The sequence below is a fragment of the Phaenicophaeus curvirostris genome, chromosome Z (assembly GCF_032191515.1).
Source record: "Phaenicophaeus curvirostris isolate KB17595 chromosome Z, BPBGC_Pcur_1.0, whole genome shotgun sequence".
In the NCBI taxonomy this organism is placed as follows: Eukaryota; Metazoa; Chordata; class Aves; order Cuculiformes; family Cuculidae; genus Phaenicophaeus; species Phaenicophaeus curvirostris.
This window is the reverse complement of record NC_091431.1, coordinates 61,796,053-61,815,668: the sequence shown is the minus strand read 5'-3', so window position 1 is coordinate 61,815,668 and position 19,616 is coordinate 61,796,053.

The window sequence follows — 19,616 nt, the reverse complement described above, 5'->3', positions numbered from 1 at the left end:
CTGATAATAGATGCTCTATTCTGCCAAGCCTCAGCAATGCCCCAAGTCCTGTTTAAGCATTCGCTGATCCCTGCAAGAAACAATATGGGCTCCTGGTCAGTTTTCTGTGCTTATAGAAATGCTGATATACAACAGCAATGAGACAACATTACTTGCTTTCTATTCTTGAAAGTTTAGTGTGTATCAGAGTTTTGTGCTTTAATTGCTTCGTGATTCTCACTTTTGATTTTCTCCTCAGTGTTTTATGTAACAATTAACTAGATTAAGGATATTGTTTTTCTTTGATCTAGTAATGACACCCTCATGCTGAGACAGAGCATGTGAAAGACAGAGGAAAATGAGAGTGTACAACAAAAATAAACATCCTGCATTTAGCATCCTCCTATGTAAAAAAGGTAGAATAAGCTAAATTATTTACAAGCATAGAAGCAAAGCTTTTAATCATGTAGCTGCAGGGAGGGCTAAACACTCATATTTGATTCAGTTAAAGGCAGGATCAGAAACAGTTATTTTTGCATACCAGTCAGGAAGTCTTTTTCCCCTTTTTAGGCATGTGAATGTAGGTTAGGAAACATCTGTGGTTTTGACTTGTTCTGTTGCACGAACTCTTTTTTAATAGGGTATCCAGTTGCTGGAAAAGTTATTGGTTTTCCTCATACCAGGGATTACCAATGTAGTCTGAGATATCAGAGAGGAATCAGATGAACTCATTACATAAAAATCTTGTTCTTATCCTGATATCCTCCTAAGGAGAAAATAGATGAATGAAAGACAGCATTAGGGAAATTAAAAATCATTTAAAAGCAAATTTCTCTTAACTAGGAGAGTTTCCTCAGGCTCATTGGAAATACTGGCTGCTCTTACTGGCTCCGATTCAGACAAGTGTTCCTGTTCAACTACTTAAGGACATACTTTTCTCCTCTTGAACCTGATTGTATTGGAGTTGGGGGTTGTCTCCACCCACACCTACAATGAAGGATATTGAACAGAGCTACAGCTGACCATGCTGTGTGCCAAATCTCTGTATATGTCATTGAAAGTGGGAAAGATGCTTAGTCTAAGTAGACCCAGAGAATGCTTATGGCACTACTTATCTCTCACTGCAGCAGGCCCACAAGTGTGTTAATAAATTGCATTTTCAAGTGAAAATGTAAAGCTGGAATGTTCCAGCTTGAAGATTTGTCTGAGGGATGATCTCTTTTAGGAACATTATTTCCTTATTCAAGCAGCCTGTTGATTTTTTATGACAAATAAATAAATTCCAGAGAGGGGGGTCTTGTGACAGTGGCTTTTCTTCCAATATATTTGGACTTTGTGAAGATCCTCAGCCATATCCAGGTTCATCAGTGTAGCTTGAATACGGTCGGCTGGAGAACATCTCTCATTATCTGTCCTTCTCTGATTAATGCTCTCACTGACATGCTTAAATCAACATTCCCAACAGTTCACTTAATAAGGAACTTCTAAACAGACTTTTTCTCCCATGTAACCAAGCAGTCACAAAAATATGTTGTGCAAATCTTTGATTTCTTTGATGTGGCTTGTGCACCGAAATATAAACTGGAAACATGTCTGTGTTTCTGTTACAATTCTAACTGATATTAACTACGATACTTGTGGATCTAAACAAACAGGTTTGAGCAGAACAGGCGATAACATTTTGTTTTGGATAATTGTCAGTTTTTGTAAAAGAGAAAGATAAAATTCACAAAATTGCTCCTCTAGGTTTTGCACTCCTGAACTAGTTTTCAATAATCCTTAGCCTGTCTCTACAAATGTCTAAGTATTTTGTTTTAAATCTGCTGATTTCTTCAGAAAAAATACCCAAAATGGAAGGGTATAGTTATGGGGCAGTAAGTTGTTCAATTTTTCTTTATTTCTGTTCTTCTCCTACTTTACTGCTTCCCTCAAGCCTCCTTTTGAATACTGTAAACCCTTCTATCTCATTTGCCTGCATTGAGTCAATAGGACATTTATTTCAACTCTTCCGGAAGGTCTATTTAGCATAATGGAGCATTGCACATGGCACATTTTCCAATTTTTGCACTCAGCCGAACTTGCTGATCCCATGTGAGCAGCTGACAGGACTTTAGTGGGGAATTTTTGATTAATTGCTTTCTTGAAACTGGTAGCATGTTGTTAGGATCCAACACAAGACCAAAACTTCTAAAATCCTCTCTTAAGAATAAGTATTCTGCATACTTGTATAAACCATAGCCAAATTCTTTTATCAGGCTTGTATTTGTCAGCAAGTCTTATGTTGATTGTCATATTGTAGATAGACTGTAGTACTCTTTATTGAGTAACAGTGTCCTACACAAACCTCAGCTGCTACTGCCAATTTCAAGGCAAGTTAATATTACCTTGGAATAAGTGAAGTAGCATGTAATTTTATGTATTGAGGGAGAATGAGAAAAAAACTGTTGCATGCCGAAGAAGTCAAGAGCTCCTCAGACACATCACCTGGAAAGAAGCAGTAAAAGTTCTTATAAAACAAAACCTGAAGCAGTAAAAAGTAGAAGAGGCATAGTAAAAATAAGAAATTTATTTATTTATTTATTTATTTATTTATTTAAAGTTAGCTACTCCGTTCATGTGTTCCACTGTGGGAAGTAAGATTAACAGTGGCATGGAAGTTTGAATAGCTGTGGAAGCCACTTTTGTCACTGCTACTAGTACAGAATTCTGTGTTAGTACCAAAGCTTGTCAGTTGAAGGATTACCGAGGATAGTTCAATTATTTTAAAACTATGAGAGTCAAAAAATTTTTAAAAAGGCAAACTTGCAAACAGAGTCCACTTTGTCAACATATATAATATACTGTCCCTAAAATTTCTAAGATGAATATTCTCACGTGACTTCTTGTCTTGATTATGCAGAAGTCATTAAAGAATTCCATGCATGATACTGCTGAAATAACTCAAGCACAGCATCATCTGATAAAGAACTTGAACAGCACAGCTTCTTCTTCTCCAATATGCACTAGAGCAGTACTCAGCCATGAGCTGGCTGCCCAAAATTGTACGTGAAACTGAGCTGAAGAACTCTCATGAATAAAAAAGTGAGCAAACAGCAGAGAGAATATTGTGCTCTATACTGGTCTGATACATTCAGAAATTAGAATTATTGCAAGTGAGATGAGAAGAGAGGGTTATTCTGTGTTTGGAGGAAGACAGAGGAAAGAATGTTCATTTACGTCAAGATTGAGGAGATACTTTTTATTTAAAACCTAGATTATGTGGAATGCTGAAGTACAGCCACCTCAGGGATTTCTCACACTCTCTCACACACAAAAAATCTCTCTGAGATGTTAATGCTGATTTTTAATAAACCTTAGAACAGCATGGAATTTCCAAAGGTGAGAAATTAAGAAAGTTAGTGTTGCATCAGACTCTAGGAAAGGTGAAAAAAGTAGCCAGGATAATTAGAGCCTACACTAAAACAAATAGATTAATGGAGCCTCAAACAACAAAGAAGAATAATATAATTCCACCCATTAACACATGTTTGTGAAGAACAGATATTGCAAAGCAAATGTAATTTCTTCCACTTTAATGAAAGCTTTGGTCAATAAGAAAGATGTAACACAGAGCTTCTGAAAAGTATCTGGAGTAGTGGCCTGCAACATTTATTATGTTTGCAATTTTCTAGTTTCTTAGTATAGTTGGATTAAGAATTGGAGTATAATTGACCTTACCACTTGGTCAGTGTAAAGCCACAGTTGCATTTTGTATTTTAACCCTATGATATATTAGTATCTACCAGGAAGAAAAAAAATAATATTACTGCAGATAAAAGTGGCTGATGACATGAAGATTGGGGCATGGGAAAGAGCACGAATGATGGAGGGTACTATGGACTGATTTATAACTATTGCAAGAAATACCATGTATTTTAGTTCAACAAACTTTAAATCCTTTCCTCTGAGAAAACCATATCTCTGAAGAAAAAAAGTCTTATCTTTAAAAATAAGGGTTCTTTCATGTGCAATAGCACCATGAAAAAAAAATCGAGTATCATGGTGAGCAGCCTCCTACTAATTTTCCAGCACAACTCTGCATCCCAAACAATTCAGGCAGACTTTGGGGAAATTTATACCACCTCTGTGCTTAGAACTTGCCGCAAGTGCCATTGGAAACTTGTGACTGGATTTAATACCAACAGTGTCTCAAACTGCAGGTGTTAGAGCCATTTCCTTAAAAAAGCTACCGAAGCTATTCAACAAAATGTCTTCTGGTGAAGAGAGGAGGAAAAACAATTTAACAACAAAGGTGTGGGGGAGGGGGAAGGAAAGAGCCAGGAGCTTAGTTTCCTCAGTTCAGAATGGAGTTAGGGTCCAGATTACTTAGTTAGAAATACCTCAAATAATTTTATCTGCATTTCACAAATATTTTCAGATGTCTTTAATATTTGCTTGAGCTTTTGAGGCGTCAGTATTACAATCTGCAAAAAATGAGATCTCTCTCAAGTTGTAGATATCTAGCAGTCAATGTATTTTTGTCTCCTGGGTAAGACAAACTTACTGATTACTTCTCAGAAAAGACCTGAGCATAGAATGTGAAACTTTGCTTAACTTCTATGACACTCCTGAACCTTGACAACTATAGATCACAAAAAAATATACTAGAATAACTTAGGTGACACTTTTTCCATTAAAAATAATTCTGTTGTAATGAACAGTTCTGGCTTGGGTTTACTTTAGCCAATGGATGTCACTGTTGTTCCACTGCATGTCAGGTACTGTACCTATCTAGTAGTACTGAAAAATGCATCTATGCTGAAGTAAAACAAAGCTGAACAGAAGGTGCATGTAGGACCCTCCACTGCTAGAGAAGAGGAAGCAGTTGAGGATATGGCTTAGAAGAGGAGAGCCAGGAAATCAGCCAGAAATTTAGGCTGTTTCCTCAGCAAAGCTTTTTTACTACTGCATACAATTCTTGTAGTCTGATGTAGAACCGTAAGAAAGGATTAGGAGAATAGGGTGGCAAAAGAAGAAAGCCTTCCATTACATCCTGGGAAAGTTCATATTTGCTCTGCAGTATAGGAAGAAGGAAGAGAGGAATGTTGACTCATTCACAGGAAAGAAAAGAATAACAACTTAGTTGCCTTTGAATTTAGACTTACCAAACTAGCAAAATAAGATGATGAGGCTAATGGTGTTTGTAACTAATGGCAGAATAGAAAGGATCACCTGATACTGGGTGATTGACTGCCTGGAAAAAAGTGCTAAGGGCAAAACCCAGAAGAAAACTGACTCTTTTGTTTTGCTCTTTGTGAATGTGGATGAAATGGTTGGAATGGATGATGCTGAACTTGATCCTGTTAGGGAGGAAAATCTGAAAAGTGAGGAAAATTTTAAGAAGAGGAAAAGATTAAAAGGGAGTTACGGGACCTGAGGAGAAAGCAGGGCAGCAGAGCAAAAGCAAGACATTCTGCCTCTTCCTGTCAGTTATATCCTCACCAGTAAATTAAAATAGGCTAGTTGTCTGTATATGCAACCCTGTCTGCCCACATTGCACCAGAAAACCTCAGTGGCCCAGTCTGTACTCCCTATAAGCACAAGAGGAGGACTGTCCACTTTCCCTGAAGTACTGGGGCAATACTGGCTGGCACAGGTCAAAACTACGTCAAAAGCTCTGTTAACAGTTATACTATAGCCGCATGTCAGAGCTTGAGCCTTAAATCCTGGCCAGGTTTATGTGGCCTCATATGAGGGCAATGAAGGTAAGGCTTGATGGTCTCTCTGTTCAACAGCCTGTTGGACAGTCATGCTAATCTTGACCCCAGGATACACTTTGGTCAAGTCTAAAACAAGAATTGAACTTGCACTTTAGGAGTTCTGCTGTGAACGTATTTGAATATCTTGCCCTCCATATGCAAACGAAGACCTCAGCAAACTTAGGGACCTTATTAGTCAGATCTTCTCAAAATATTTCTTGAGGAAATATATGGGGCTGCTGATAAATCCCAAAAGGGCCTAGGTTAAAGATTGGAGTGTTTTAGATTGGCTTTCTGCAAAAGTTTCCAAAGATGCTGCCATTGGATGGTGGATCCTGGCTGGACTTGGTATGGTCTACCACAGGGCGCTACCACAGTTGGAAATACTGGAGCAACGGCTGCATATCTTCTTACTCAGCCAAGGGTGGAGGAATTCCTTGGGCCATGCCAGTCCCTTACCTTACCAGTGACAAGCTCTCTACAAGACCTTTTAACTTAGTTCTACTACAGCTCCATGACAGCCACGACCACGGGACTTGCTATGTGAAGTGCTAGATGGGAGAACTGAAAACATGCCTCCTCTTAATAGGCTGTAGCGATGCACTGTTTGCCTAAAGCGCTGACCAGTGAGGCCTTCCTAGCCCTGTGATCCCAGGAGCTATGGGCTGGCAGGTGGTAGCAGTGTTCTGTCTGTTCTGATTAGCATTGAGAAAAGTAGAGAGGCTGTGACACAGCGCTGGAGAATGTGAGAGATACCTGCTTGTCTTCAGCACACCACAGAGTAAACTTACAGAAAGCTTAGTCTGAATCTCAAGCTCAGCATGGAGAATGTGATCATCTTGCTGGTTCTGACCCTTCCTTCCTGGCTCTTGCTTTCTCTCCTGGACTGCATGAGCACAGACAACACCTTGTTCTTGGGCTGGAGAAGGGGCTGCAGAAAAAGTCTTATGAGGAGTGGCTGAGGGAACTGGGGTTGTTTGGGCTTGAGAAGAGGAGGCTGAGGGGAGACCTTATTGCTCTCTACAACTACCTGAAAAGTGCTTGTAGAGAGGAGGGTGCTGGCCTCTTCTCCCAAGTGACAGGGGACAGGACAAGGGGCAAAGGCCTCAAACTGCGCCAGGGGAGGTTCACGCTTGACATCAGAAGGAAATTTTTCACAGGAAGGGTCAGCAGGCACTGGAACAAGCTGACCAGGGAATACCTGAATTAGCACAGCACACTTTACTGCTGTCTTGTGGAAGGAAACCAGCATTAATCCTGAGTAAGGAAGTCTCTGGGTCTTTTAGAAGCCCCATTTTCCCCAGATATCTATTGCCAAGAGCTCTTTCAGCCAGACCTGCCGAGCTGAGGTAAAGTCGTTAATGGCTGAGCTGTGGCTTGAAGTGGTTATGTGCAATATTGAGAAGTCATAAACAGTTCTCATGTAAATGTTTTATTAGGGAGTGGGGAACCTTTAGACATGTTAGATTTCTGTAAAGCTGATCTGAGCTGATAACTTCATACCACACTGTTCTCACAGATTATTTTGTTTCATAGAACAACAACAACAGAACAAGCCTTCCCCTCCCTTCCCCCAGTTGGGTGCGGGGGTGATAGATTCTGTTAGACTTCAGAGACAAGGGAGATGTTCACACACAACTGAAGGGCTGAATTCAGCAGACTTAAGGAGATCTGTACAAAGACCTGTTGGCACAAAGCAGATTACTACAATCCCTGGCATAGGTTCTGTATTTGACGTAGGTATGCTGGTGGCTAAAAATGTCTTGTTGTTTTTGAGAGACTTCAATCAATTAGTAGTAGTCTCTAACAATTAAAAATAGTCTTCACCTGACACTGAAAGAGGAAAGTTGTCTCATTTTTAAAATGAGTATCTGCTCTTGCTCAACAAATTGGGTAAGTTACAATTGAAGACTGGTGTGATGTACAGATACTTAAGACTGTCTGTTTTCCAAGGGATTATTTTAGAAATCTTGTCATATTTTTAACTTTACAAACTTTATTTCTAATACGGCTTATTTGCATGTATTGCATTCCTTTGCTTATAATACAACACTGAGTTTTCATGGAGACCTAGCTGTGGGAACAAAAATAGCTTTCTAAAAGCTAATTTTAGAAAGCTTGAATTTTTTGTGTATGGAAAGACTTTTGGCAAATAGCTCAAGGAGGTAGAACTCAGTGACTTCCCATGACAGAGCCTCAACTTGGGAAGTCTTATGATAGGGTAGTTTCTCCTTTTAAATTTGAAATTAACCAGTTATATTATCGCTGTTTTTTCTGCAGTCACAAAAACTTTCATTTTGTTATAAAAAGCAGAAATATTTCAAAATTCTGATTTGTTGCCAGGTATAGTGGTAGTAGTGAGTCAAAAAAACCCGCCTCAAATGCAGTAATTACTCTAGTTTTCCTCACTCCTTGCCTCCCTCTTTTAGTTCAAGAGCACACACACACACCTGGTAATAGGTCCAGGAAGAAGAATGTAGTAGGACCTTGAATAGCAAAAGGCTCCTGTTCAACTTCAGTGCCCTGTGCCAGCTAAAGAATTGCAAACATCTCTGCTGAACACTAACAGATAGAGGTAACTGAAGAAAGGTTAAAACTGTAAAGCTAGAAATCCTACTAGTGGGTAAAGTTCAGCATGAAGCCTTGGTTAATTATTGCTAACTACCTGAAAATTGTAATCAACTAATTCAATCTCTTAGATGTTTCACTGATCATTGCTTTTAATAAACTTATATCTTCTTTACTTTTTCCCTACTATTATTTTACTTCTTGCCCTTTATTGTCTTTTTCTGATCTTATTATTTTTCTTTCTGGACACAGTCTGCTTCATTTTATGCCAGATCATTTTGCTTGTCCCCTCTTTATTCTCCCTTTTATTTCCTGCAGAATTGAAAATAACAACTGTCTCTGTTCTTTAAACAGAAATGTCAGAAATCTGAATTGGTCACTTATTCTTACAGATAGTCTCTCCAGACCAGCTAAGTTAGTACACTGGCAGATGTTTTCCCTTTGGCCTGAAAAGCTATTGTATGTTATCCTCATGCTGCTTGCACACACAGAAACTCTAAAAAACTCATCTACAACCCCCAAGTCCATCCGCTGGGTTTGACTACAGCAGCTAAATACATCTGCAGGCTCAGTTTATTTGCCTTAGATCAATTTAGTCAGTAGCATATGGCACTCTAGAAATCATTGGTTGCCATGGGTAAAAATGGAATACTAGCAAATAAAAAATCCCAAAGCAAGGCAAATTCTGAGACATGTGTTACTTATGTGACTGTTCCATTGCAAAAGCTTGGACAACCACTATCGAGCTATTGAAAACTTGGGCTGAAAGGGCTTCTTCCAAATGTCTGGAACAGTTTCTTCCTACTGTTTTTACATTAACGTATTCAGCATGCCAGACATACTCCAGAAATGGAAATGCATCTGCTTTCAAGTCAAATCATAATTCATGATATATTAATGTCCAGACCTAAGAGACTACAGGATCATCTTGGCAACTCATTTTGAGTTCCCAAATACAGACAGCTATTGATTTATCCAGAGTTTTACCTGTCTGCTTCTCCATAGCAATAGCCATTGCAATACACAGTGGGATGTGCTGGCACTTACAGCTATGAAATTTTGACGTAATACCCTTTCCATATTTAGATCAGAGCTTTACCATCTGCCCTCTATTTGAGGTTAGTATAGCGAACATATTTGTGTTACGCAAATTACTGTAGAAACTGAGCATGCAATAAATGTATAAGAATAATACAACTTACAAATGGCTTCTTGCTTTTGGAGCATGATGTCTCTTCATTTTGCTTTCCCCCCACCCGCCCCCATCTCTCACCATATTCTGTTAGTGTAGATAGTTCTTTTTCCATGTCTTTCATCATGTAAGAGTGGCTGCCAAACCCACTGTTAATTGCCTCTTAGTGGGAGATTTTCTGCTGACCAGGCCAAATGCAGAGATGAACCTCCCTCATAAGACCATTATTGTCCCTGACAGTTTCATTGTTCATGATGAGCAGAGTTGCCATTGGCAGCCACTTTTCCCAAGCAGAGAACTGGAGAGGACATATAGAAAAAGTATACGGTTCAGCTCTCATGTTTCCTGCTACCTAAGGAGCCCACTGGTTCAGTTTGTCTTCAGCACGTGGAAAAGGCTTAACTCCTTAGGATCCATTAGTAGAGTAAGGAGATACCTAAGAGGTAGGCAAAGAATGCTGAACTAGCCTGATGTTTAGCTTTAGGGGAACTCATGCCTTTACCTTGGAGTGCAGGAAACATATTAACCCTTTCACAATCAGCAACCCCCTTTGCCCAATAGCCACAGTGTTGGAATGTCTCCCTGGAGAAGGTAGCTGCCCTTTTATGTGAGCTTCCTGCAAAGGAGCTCTGAACGTAATCCTGTTGGATGTTCTGGTATTTTCTTAGATCATCTTGGTGAAGCACCATCCTTTTTGTTTAGAAAAATTCTCACATACAGTTTTCTCCCTATGAACTAAAGCAATGTTAGGGGGTTTAGGATTTTATTTACTCATCACCTCTCACACACACACCCCTGCCTTGTGTCAGGATTGTCATCCTTAAATTGGTGATAGGTCTGATCACTTTAAACATGGGATACATGTTCTAAACTTTCAAACCAGAGCACTGGGACACGGAGGATTTGTAATCTCTCTTACCTACCAGGAAGTTCTGATGGTGATTTCTCACTGCTTAATTATATTTTCACTTGACTGAGAAAATGGGAGCAACAGTAGAGACTAGGGATCAGAGATTAACTACCATGAGTCCTTCATTTCATTTCATCAAAGATCTCATTTAAGGTTAATAATTTAAAGCTCATCCCACTCTTAAATTCCTGGCCTGGGACAGGCAAGACAGGAGGTACTTTCCTTTCAAGGTGCTGTAGTTCAAAACCTCAGATACGTGTGAAAGAGATGATCCTGAATCTCCAAAAACACATGTGTGTGAGTCACCTAAGCACTACGATATTGCACACACAAGCAGGGGAATTCCTCCTTATCCAGCTGTTTTACGTTGTGTTGCCAGATCAACTCTCCCAGAACAAGATAAGCACATGGATTTTTATTTTCTCTAATTGTGTCAAAATTTGGATCTAAGCTAGATATGTGTCTGATCGCAACTTCTTTGCACTTCATAGTGTTCGCACCAGACAGCAGCAGAAAGTAGGGGAATGTGGTTTACTAATGTGCCTTTCCAGCTATGAAGACTCCTTTTATATTTGAGTGCCAGCAGATTAGGGGGTCATTATCCCCCATTATTCAGCAGTCTTAAGGCCATATTTGGAATACTGTGCCTAGGTTTGGGCCACCAGTACAAGAAATTCACTGATAGTCTAGAGAAAGTCTAGCAGATGGTTGCTGGAGAGAACAACTCAGTTCAACTACCTAATTGAGTTTATAAAGAAAATGGAGCCAAATTCTGCTCAGAGGTGCACAGATATAGGACATATGCATATGGAAAAAATTCTTACCTGAGGGTGGCTAAATCCTAGACATGTTCCCACATTGCTGCTCACCTTCAGAGAATTTTAAAATGCAACAGGACTTAGAGCAAACTTATCTAACTTTGAAGCTGGGTCTTGTTTGAGAAGGGGGTTGGGTGACATGAACACAAGCCTCTCTTTTTACCTGAATTATTCCAGGATTAGTACAAAGAATATTTGTGTCTATGAAATTAGGTGAGTTTTGAGCCCGCTATTCCTAAATAAATGCTGGTCATAGGCATTCAAACAGGTATTTGGGAACCAAAGTTCAGCTGTATATCTAGCCTTCTCAGACTAGTTTTTTGACTATTTATTTTTCATAAATGATAGCCAGTTGTGGGTTATTCTTTATATCTTCCAGTATCACCAGCTCTGATTAAGAGGCTGCAAGGTCCTGGCAACGTCTCAGCTATGCGCAGGTTGAACAAACCGAATTTACTGACATAATGGAGGAGAATCTGCACTATATCTCCGCTGTTAGTGCATGTACAAAGCAGAGTCTGCCTTGTTCCACTTGGATATTGGATGTTGCACCCCCTGTAGAATCATGCTATGCATCATACCGTAATGTCCCACTTCTTGTCCCATTCTAACTTGCAGGCCCATTTCTTCACTTGTCCACGTCCTCTAGATGACATCTCATCCTTCTGCTGTGACAACTGCCCCTCTCAGCTTAGTAATCTGCAAACTTGCTGAGGGTGCACTTGTTCTCTCTGTCTGTATTATTGACGGAAATATTAAACAGCACTAGTCCCGGTATGGACCCCTGAGGGATACCATTTGTCACAGATCTCAACCTGGACATTGAGCCATTTTATTTATATATATTTTCGAGTCCTGTGCATATGCAGGAACACTGCTCATGGCACAGTGATCCCTGAAGATTATTTTCTCTGCCGATAGTCCTAAGTGAACCAACTGCAGACTAAAAGTCCTGTCATTTTATCAATCTGGAGTAGTACCTGAACAGGGATTAGTTGCATTTCTTGTATGCAGCAGACACAGTATTAGCAACACTTAGCTTCTGTGGGTCACTCTTTGCACTACACACCTGGGATATAGGCTTATAAATTGTGCTTTCTTTCTGTTAAATCTCTAATCAAATGTGATCAAGTGACTAGAAAGGAGCACTAGGTCCCATAATCTGGCCTCTTGTGTAACAGAAGCATATACTTCCGTCAAGACATTCTCTCAGAACCTAGCCTGTGAAATTTAAGTGTACACTTTGGGGAGAGGAGGAATCATGAACTCAAATGCTGATGTCTTAGACTCTGAATTATACATTAACTTACCTACAATTTCCATAAAACACACTCCTAAGAACTAATGATTTATTCTTGATTTACGATATTACATTAGTTCTAATTGAGTTTGTATTAACAGTCTTATTTCTCACGCACTGAGGAATTTAGATGAGGTATGATAGTCTGAGAAGCCTATACCACAGTAACCCATAAAATTCTTTATTCTGGGTTTTCACAATTTAATACTCCCAAAAGCTGTTTTGTGGTTTTCATTTTAAAATAAAACACGTGTTTTTCTTCATTGTAATTTTTCTGTAAACTATGCAGAGTTAACAACCTGATGCACCAAATCCTACATTTGCATGGTGCTTTTTTTGTTTATTTGTTCCTATTTCAGTAGTTCATGAAGTAATTTGGGCATTATTTGTTAACCTCATGCCACGTGTCCTTGGGCAAAATTTTAATGGATTGGTATTGAATAATCCTGTATAATTACAAATGCAAACAACAGCAACATCTAGGCTATATTAACTCACATATCATGATTACTTATTCTGGATTTTTTCTTAATTGAGCTCTGCTTAGTTATTCATACATCAGGACTGAAATACTTACATCTACTGGAAATAAACATCAGCTAAGAATTCTGTGTGTGGACCTCTGTCTATGTATAGTAGAACAGATCAAGTAGTGCAAGCAGAGGAAATATGCTTAAAGCTGACCAGCTTTCTGGACTGTTTCAAATTTAAGCATTGGTGTCTGCTCCCATTAGAGCTCAATTTTGCCTCTTGGCTGGAATTGTTCGGAGTTATTCATTATCATTAGTTCCTTGGCCTTTGTATGGGACTGCTTTTTGCTGGTATTGACAATACTGACTTTTTTGAGATATATGAAACCTCATTGTTACAATACCTTCATCTTAGTTTACTTGCTACTTGGCCAAATATTAACATTTTATGCTAAAATTTACCATTAGATGATATTGGGCTCACTTAATTTTTTTTTCCAGAAAGTTTCAGCCAAAACCTTTTCCAAGAAAATGCTGGAGAAAATACATGGCATAGCAATGCTAAAACAATCCCCAAAACCTTTTCTTTGTCTAACTGTATACTATACATGCTTTGGAGCAAGGAGTTGAAATTTAGGCAGAGTGCTGTGGCCATTCTGTCAGGAGAACACTAGATCCTGTCTCCGTGAAAAAAAACTGACATAATGTTTTTGAAACTCTGAATCTACATGTATAGAAGTCTGGCTTCTTGAAACTGGGCAGCTAAAACTGACATAAATGATAGCTTGTCACAGCTTTGACTCTATACACTCTCTAGGCACTTTTATTTTTTTTTTCTTTCAAAAAAACTGCACTTTATGCTTAGGAAATCTGCATCCACACAGCAAAATTTCACCTCTGCTGTTTCTTGTATGTAATGGCTAGTACAAAGTGAGCAAAGGGAAAGATTTCTATTTAAGAGTCGGTGGGGACACAAAGATGGGAGAGAAATTATTGAAACAAGATGGACAATGCCATGATAGAAACAGGTAAACTATAATAATCTTCAGAGGTTATTTGCAGAAGAGTCAGTATGTACAAGCAAAAACTGTGTGCTGGAGCCTAAGAGAGAATGCAAAGGAAGAATGCTTCAAAGACTCTGCAAAAATAGTGTTTTCCTCATGAAATGGAACCCTGAATGCAAAAGATATTAATTTGAAACATCTTAGACTCATGCTTTTTCCATTTTCAAGGCAAGTTTTCATCTTAACATTGGTTCCTGGGTCTGCGTGCAATTTCTCAGAGGACTCTGATTCAGGAAACTGAATAAGAGGACTTGGGCCCCTTATTTTCACAGAAAGTTACAGAGGTCCATTTTATTTTCTGTCCATTACTAAAGATGGGTTCAGTAAGCACAGAATGCTTGAGGTTGGAAGGGAACTCCCAAATCATCTCAGCCAAGTCCCCCTATCCAAACGGGTCACCTAGAATAGGTTGCCCAGGACCACATCCAGATGTCTTTTGAAGACCTCCAAGAGTGGAGATTCCATCATCCCTCTAGGCAGCCTATTCCTATGCTCTGTCACACAATAAAAATTATATCTCCTTATATTCAGCAAGAACCTCCTGCATTTCAGTTTGTCCCTGTTGTCTTTTGTCCTGTCACTGGACACTACTGGAAAGACCTAGTCCTGCCTTTTTTAGAGTCTCCTTCTTGATATTTGGATACTTTGATGAGATCCCCCTTGAGCCTTCTCTCCTCCAAGCTAAATAGTCCTAGCTTTGTCAACCTTTCCTCCTACAGGAAGTGTTCCAGTGCCTTTATCAAGTTAGTGGTCCTGAAATCATACTGACTACTCCCAACCACTTTCTTGTCCTTAGTGTGCCTGTGAGTGGTTCCCAGATTTAGCTGCTCCGTCACTTTCCCAGTGATTGAAATGAAGCTGACTGCCCTGTAATTTCCTGGTCTTTCTTCCTTTCTGCCCTTTTTGACAATATGAGTGATGCTTGCTTTCCTCTTGTCTTCAGACACCTTTCCCAAATGCACTGGTCTTTAAAGATAATTGAAGTGCCCTTACAATGATTTTAGTCACCTCCCTGAGCACTCATGTGTGCATCCTATCAGAGCCCATGGACTTAATATATGTCTATTTACTTAAGTATTCTCTAACCTGATCCTCTTGCACCAAGTGAAATTCTTCCTTGCTTTAGATGTTTCCTGTAGTCCAGGGTTTTAGACTTCTCAAAGCTAGTCTGATTAGTAAAGACTGAGATGAAGATGGTACTCAGTACCTTAGCCTTCTCCGTCTTGTGTGTTACCAAGGGACACTGTTTCATTCAGCAGCAGGCCCACAGCTTTCCTAGACTTCCTTTTGCTACTTAAGAACTTATAGCAACACTTGTCCTTGACATCACTCACTAGATTCAACTCCACCTTCCTTAACTGTATCTCTGCATGCTCAGACAGTGTCTCCATATTCCTACAGGGAAACTTGTTCCTCCTTCCAATTTCTGGACACTGAGTTTTTGTGTGTGAGTTTTTCCACATTGGGATGGACTATTCTTGAACTTGAAGAAAGCCGTCCTTAAATATATGGCTTTATCCCATGTGAACCTTTCCAGCAGATCTTTAAAGTGACCAAATTCTGCTCTCCCGAAGTCCAGGCTTGTGGTCCTGCTTTTTTGAGCAACTCCGTTACCTCCACTATCTCATGATCACTTCTGTCTTCACATACAGGACAAGAGGGAATGGCCTCAAGCTCCACCAGGGGAGGTTTAGGCTCAACGTTAGTCAAAAAATTTTCACGGAAAGGGTCATTGGGCACTGGAACAGGCTGCCCAGGGAGGTGGCTGAGTCACCTTCCCTGGAGGGATTTAAGGCACAGGTGGATGAGGTGCTAAGGGGCATAGTTTAGTGTTTGATAGGAATGGTTGGACTCGATGATCCGGTGGGTCTTTTCCAACCTGGTCATTCTGTGATTCTATGATTCTATGATTCTACACCTTACTGAGCCTTTCTTTGTATAAGGCCCAGCAGAGTACCTCTCCTCATTGATTACGACTTGGGTCAGGAAGTTTTCATAGACAACTCCAGGAACTTCCTGAGTTGCTTATGCCTTGCTGCATTGTCTCTTCAGGTGTTATTGGTGTGGTGGAAGTCCCCCATAAGGATCATGACTTGTGCATGTGAGTCCTATTCTGTCTGTAGAAGGCCTCATGCACTTGTTCTTCCTGGTCAGGTAGCCTATAGCAGACACGCAATGCAATATGACATATGTTTGTCTGCTATTAATCCTTAACCACAGGCTCTCAGTTGGGTTACCCATCTGCACCCAGAGCTCCTAGCACTTCTGATACTCACTCAAATAAAGGACAACTCCCTCATCTCACTTTCCCAGCCTGTCCTTCTTAGAGCCTGTATCTCACCCTTGCAGCACTCTGATCACAGAAGTCATCCCACCGTGCCTGCAGTATCACACAGATCTCTAATTCCTGTGTTTGTCCTCCAGGATTCAAGCATACAGTGTACAGGTACTATGGAGATACATCCAAGCACACTGATTTCCTGGAAATGGTCTGGGGGATTCCCCATAATGGTGCCTTGTGGACATGTCTTTGCTTTATATGCAAATGTTTGAGGTGACTATGCTTAAGTGCTGTTTTCATTATGTGTCCTTTTTACTTACATCATCTTAAGTTCTTTTCTTGTAAGACCTGTACATCACTGCCTCCCAAGGCTGCCATTTCGAGTTTAAAGCATTTCTTACAGGCTCAGTAAAACAAATGTTTTGATGATTTACGAGGGCATTTACTTATGTCACATTACATTTTGAGTGCAACCTTAATGGTTTTTGCTTGCTATACTGAATTAATTTGCAGAACACTTAAGAATGTAAGGTTCTGTACACAATTAACTAAAGGAAGAAGCATTAATGTTTGGTTACATGGAATACAGTGTACCAAGAAGAGAGAAAAGACTTCACACTGCAGTTCTGCTTGTGTAGCAGATTTACATTAATATGTTTTAGGGGTTGTTGGTCACAGCTTCTTATTGCATTCTTAAAGTTCACTTTGCTTGTATTGCTTGGAGAATGCTCTTGAAAGTGACTTCTTTGCTTAATGGTTCTGAAGTGTTTCTACAGGAGCAGGAGTTCTGAAAGCTGTCTTGAGCCCAAGACAGGCTTTGGAATTCCCTCAATCCTTTTGCCTTGGTGACACTAATAGGACTGTTTAGTTGTGAATATCTGGATTTGGTGTGAATTTTAGTTTCCCCTTTTTTTCCCCCATTACTTCTTATTGTCAAGCAACAAGTATAGATGGACTTTTTCCTGTATTGACCTATAGCCACCTCAAGATTATTTGAGGTAAATATCTGAAAATTGATAATGTATATGCAGATGTTACCGTTCATTGTTCTTACACAAAATGTCTGAAAATACAAATAAGAACTGGAATCCTGAAGTTCCTGATTGTAGAAATGGTGCATTTTGTACAGATTCTAATTTGGATAACAGACTTCGGAACAAAGTTTGAGGTCTTTTCTTGAATGACCCTGAGAATGCCACGTGTAAGGACAGTTTGAGGGAGCTGGGCTTGTTTTTAATTTGGCAGATAGGAGAGTCAACTGGCAATTTTATAGCAGCCAACAGCAACTTGAGGAAATGTTATAAAGATAATTGAGCAGGACTTTTTCAAGAAGGGGCAGGTAGAATAACATAGGCTAGTGACCACCCATTGCTGTTTGGAATATTGATTGTTAGGAAAAGGGGAGGTAGTGCAGCTTTGGAACAAGTTGTGCACAGGGCTGTGGAAATTCCATTCTTGGGTCTATCATGTTTTTTTGTAGCCAAGTCTCAAGTACCTTCAGTCTGGTGTTTTTCATAGGCTGACTTCAAGCCGCTTGTCCTGTGCGGCTCCCAGGGGTCCCTTCCAGCCAACGTTCCTATGATTCCATGTGCATATCTATGAGTTTCTGCTTTTTTTTCTGCTTTTTCTAAAGGGATCTGAACAGGCTGGACCGCTGGGCAGAGTCCAATGGCATAAGGTTTAACAAGGCCAAATGCCGGGTCCTGCACTTGGGGCACAACAACCCTATGCAGTGCTACAGACTGGGAGAAGTCTGTCTAGAAAGCTGCCTGGAGGAGAGGGACCTGGGGGTGTTGGTTGACAGCCGACTGAATATGAGCCAGCAGTGTGCCCAGGTGGCCAAGAAGGCCAATGGCATCTTGGCTTGTATCAGAAGTGCTGGGTCCAGCCCTGTTCAATGTCTTCATCAATGACCTGGATGAAGGCATCGAGTGCACCCTTAGCAAGTTTGCGGACGACACTAAGCTGGGTGGAGGTGTCGATCTGCTGGAGGGTAGGGAGGCTCTGCAAAGGGATCTGAACAGGCTGGACCGCTGGGCAGAGTCCAATGGCATGAGGTTTAACAAGGCCAAATGACGGGTCCTGCACTTGAGGCACAACAACCCTATGCAGTGCTACAGACTGGGAGAAGTCTGTCTAGAAAGCTGCCTGGAGGAGAGGGACCTGGGGGTGTTGGTTGACAGCCGACTGAATATGAGCCAGCAGTGTGCCCAGGTGGCCAAGAAGGCCAATGGCATCTTGGCTTGTATCAGAGACGGCGTGACCAGCAGGTCCAGGGAGGTTATCCTCCCTCTGTACTCGGCACTGGTGAGACCGCTCCTCGAATACTGTGTTCAGTTCTGGGCCCCTCACCACAAGAAGGATGTTGAGGCTCTGGAGCGAGTCCAGAGAAGAGCAACAAAGCTGGTGAAGGGGCTGGAGAACAGGCCTTATGAGGAGCGGCTGAGAGAGCTGGGGTTGTTTAGCCTTGAGAAGAGGAGGCTGAGGGGTGACCTCATTGCTCTCTATAACTACCTGAAAGGAGGTTGTAGAGAGGAGGGTGCTGGCCTCTTCTCCCAAGTGATGGGGGACAGGACAAGAGGGAATGGCCTCAAGCTCCGCCAGGGGAGGTTTAGGCTAGACGTTAGGAAAAAATTCTTTACAGAAAGGGTCATTGGGCACTGGAACAGGCTGCCCAGGGAGGTGGTTGAGTTACCTTCCCTGGAGGTGTTTAAGGCACGGGTGGATGAGATGCTGAGGGATATGGTTTAGTGTTTGATGGGAACGGTTGGACTCGATGATCCGGTGGGTCTCTTCCAACCTGGTTATTCTGTGATTCTGTGATTCTGTGAGAAATGGTGTGACCAGCAGGTCCAGGGAGGTTATTCTCCCTCTCTACTCTGCACTGGTGAGACCGCTCCTCGAATCCTGTGTTCAGTTCTGGGCCCCTCACCACAAGAAGGATGTTGAGGCTCTGGAGCAAGTCCAGAGAAGAGCAACAAAGCTGGTGAAGGGGCTGGAGAACAGGTCTTATGAGGAGCGGCTGAGAGAGCTGGGGTTGTTTAGCCTTGAGAAGAGGAGGCTGAGGGGAGACCTCATTGCTCTCTATAACTACCTGAAAGGAGGTTGTAGAGAGGAGGGTGCTGGCCTCTTCTCCCAAGTGATGGGGGACAGGACAAGAGGGAATGGCCTCAAGCTCCACCAGGGGAGGTTTAGGCTGGACATTAGGAAAAAATTCTTCACAGAAAGGGTCATTGGGCACTGGAACAGGCTGCCCAGGGAGGTGGTTGAGTCACCTTCCCTGGAGGGGTTTAAGG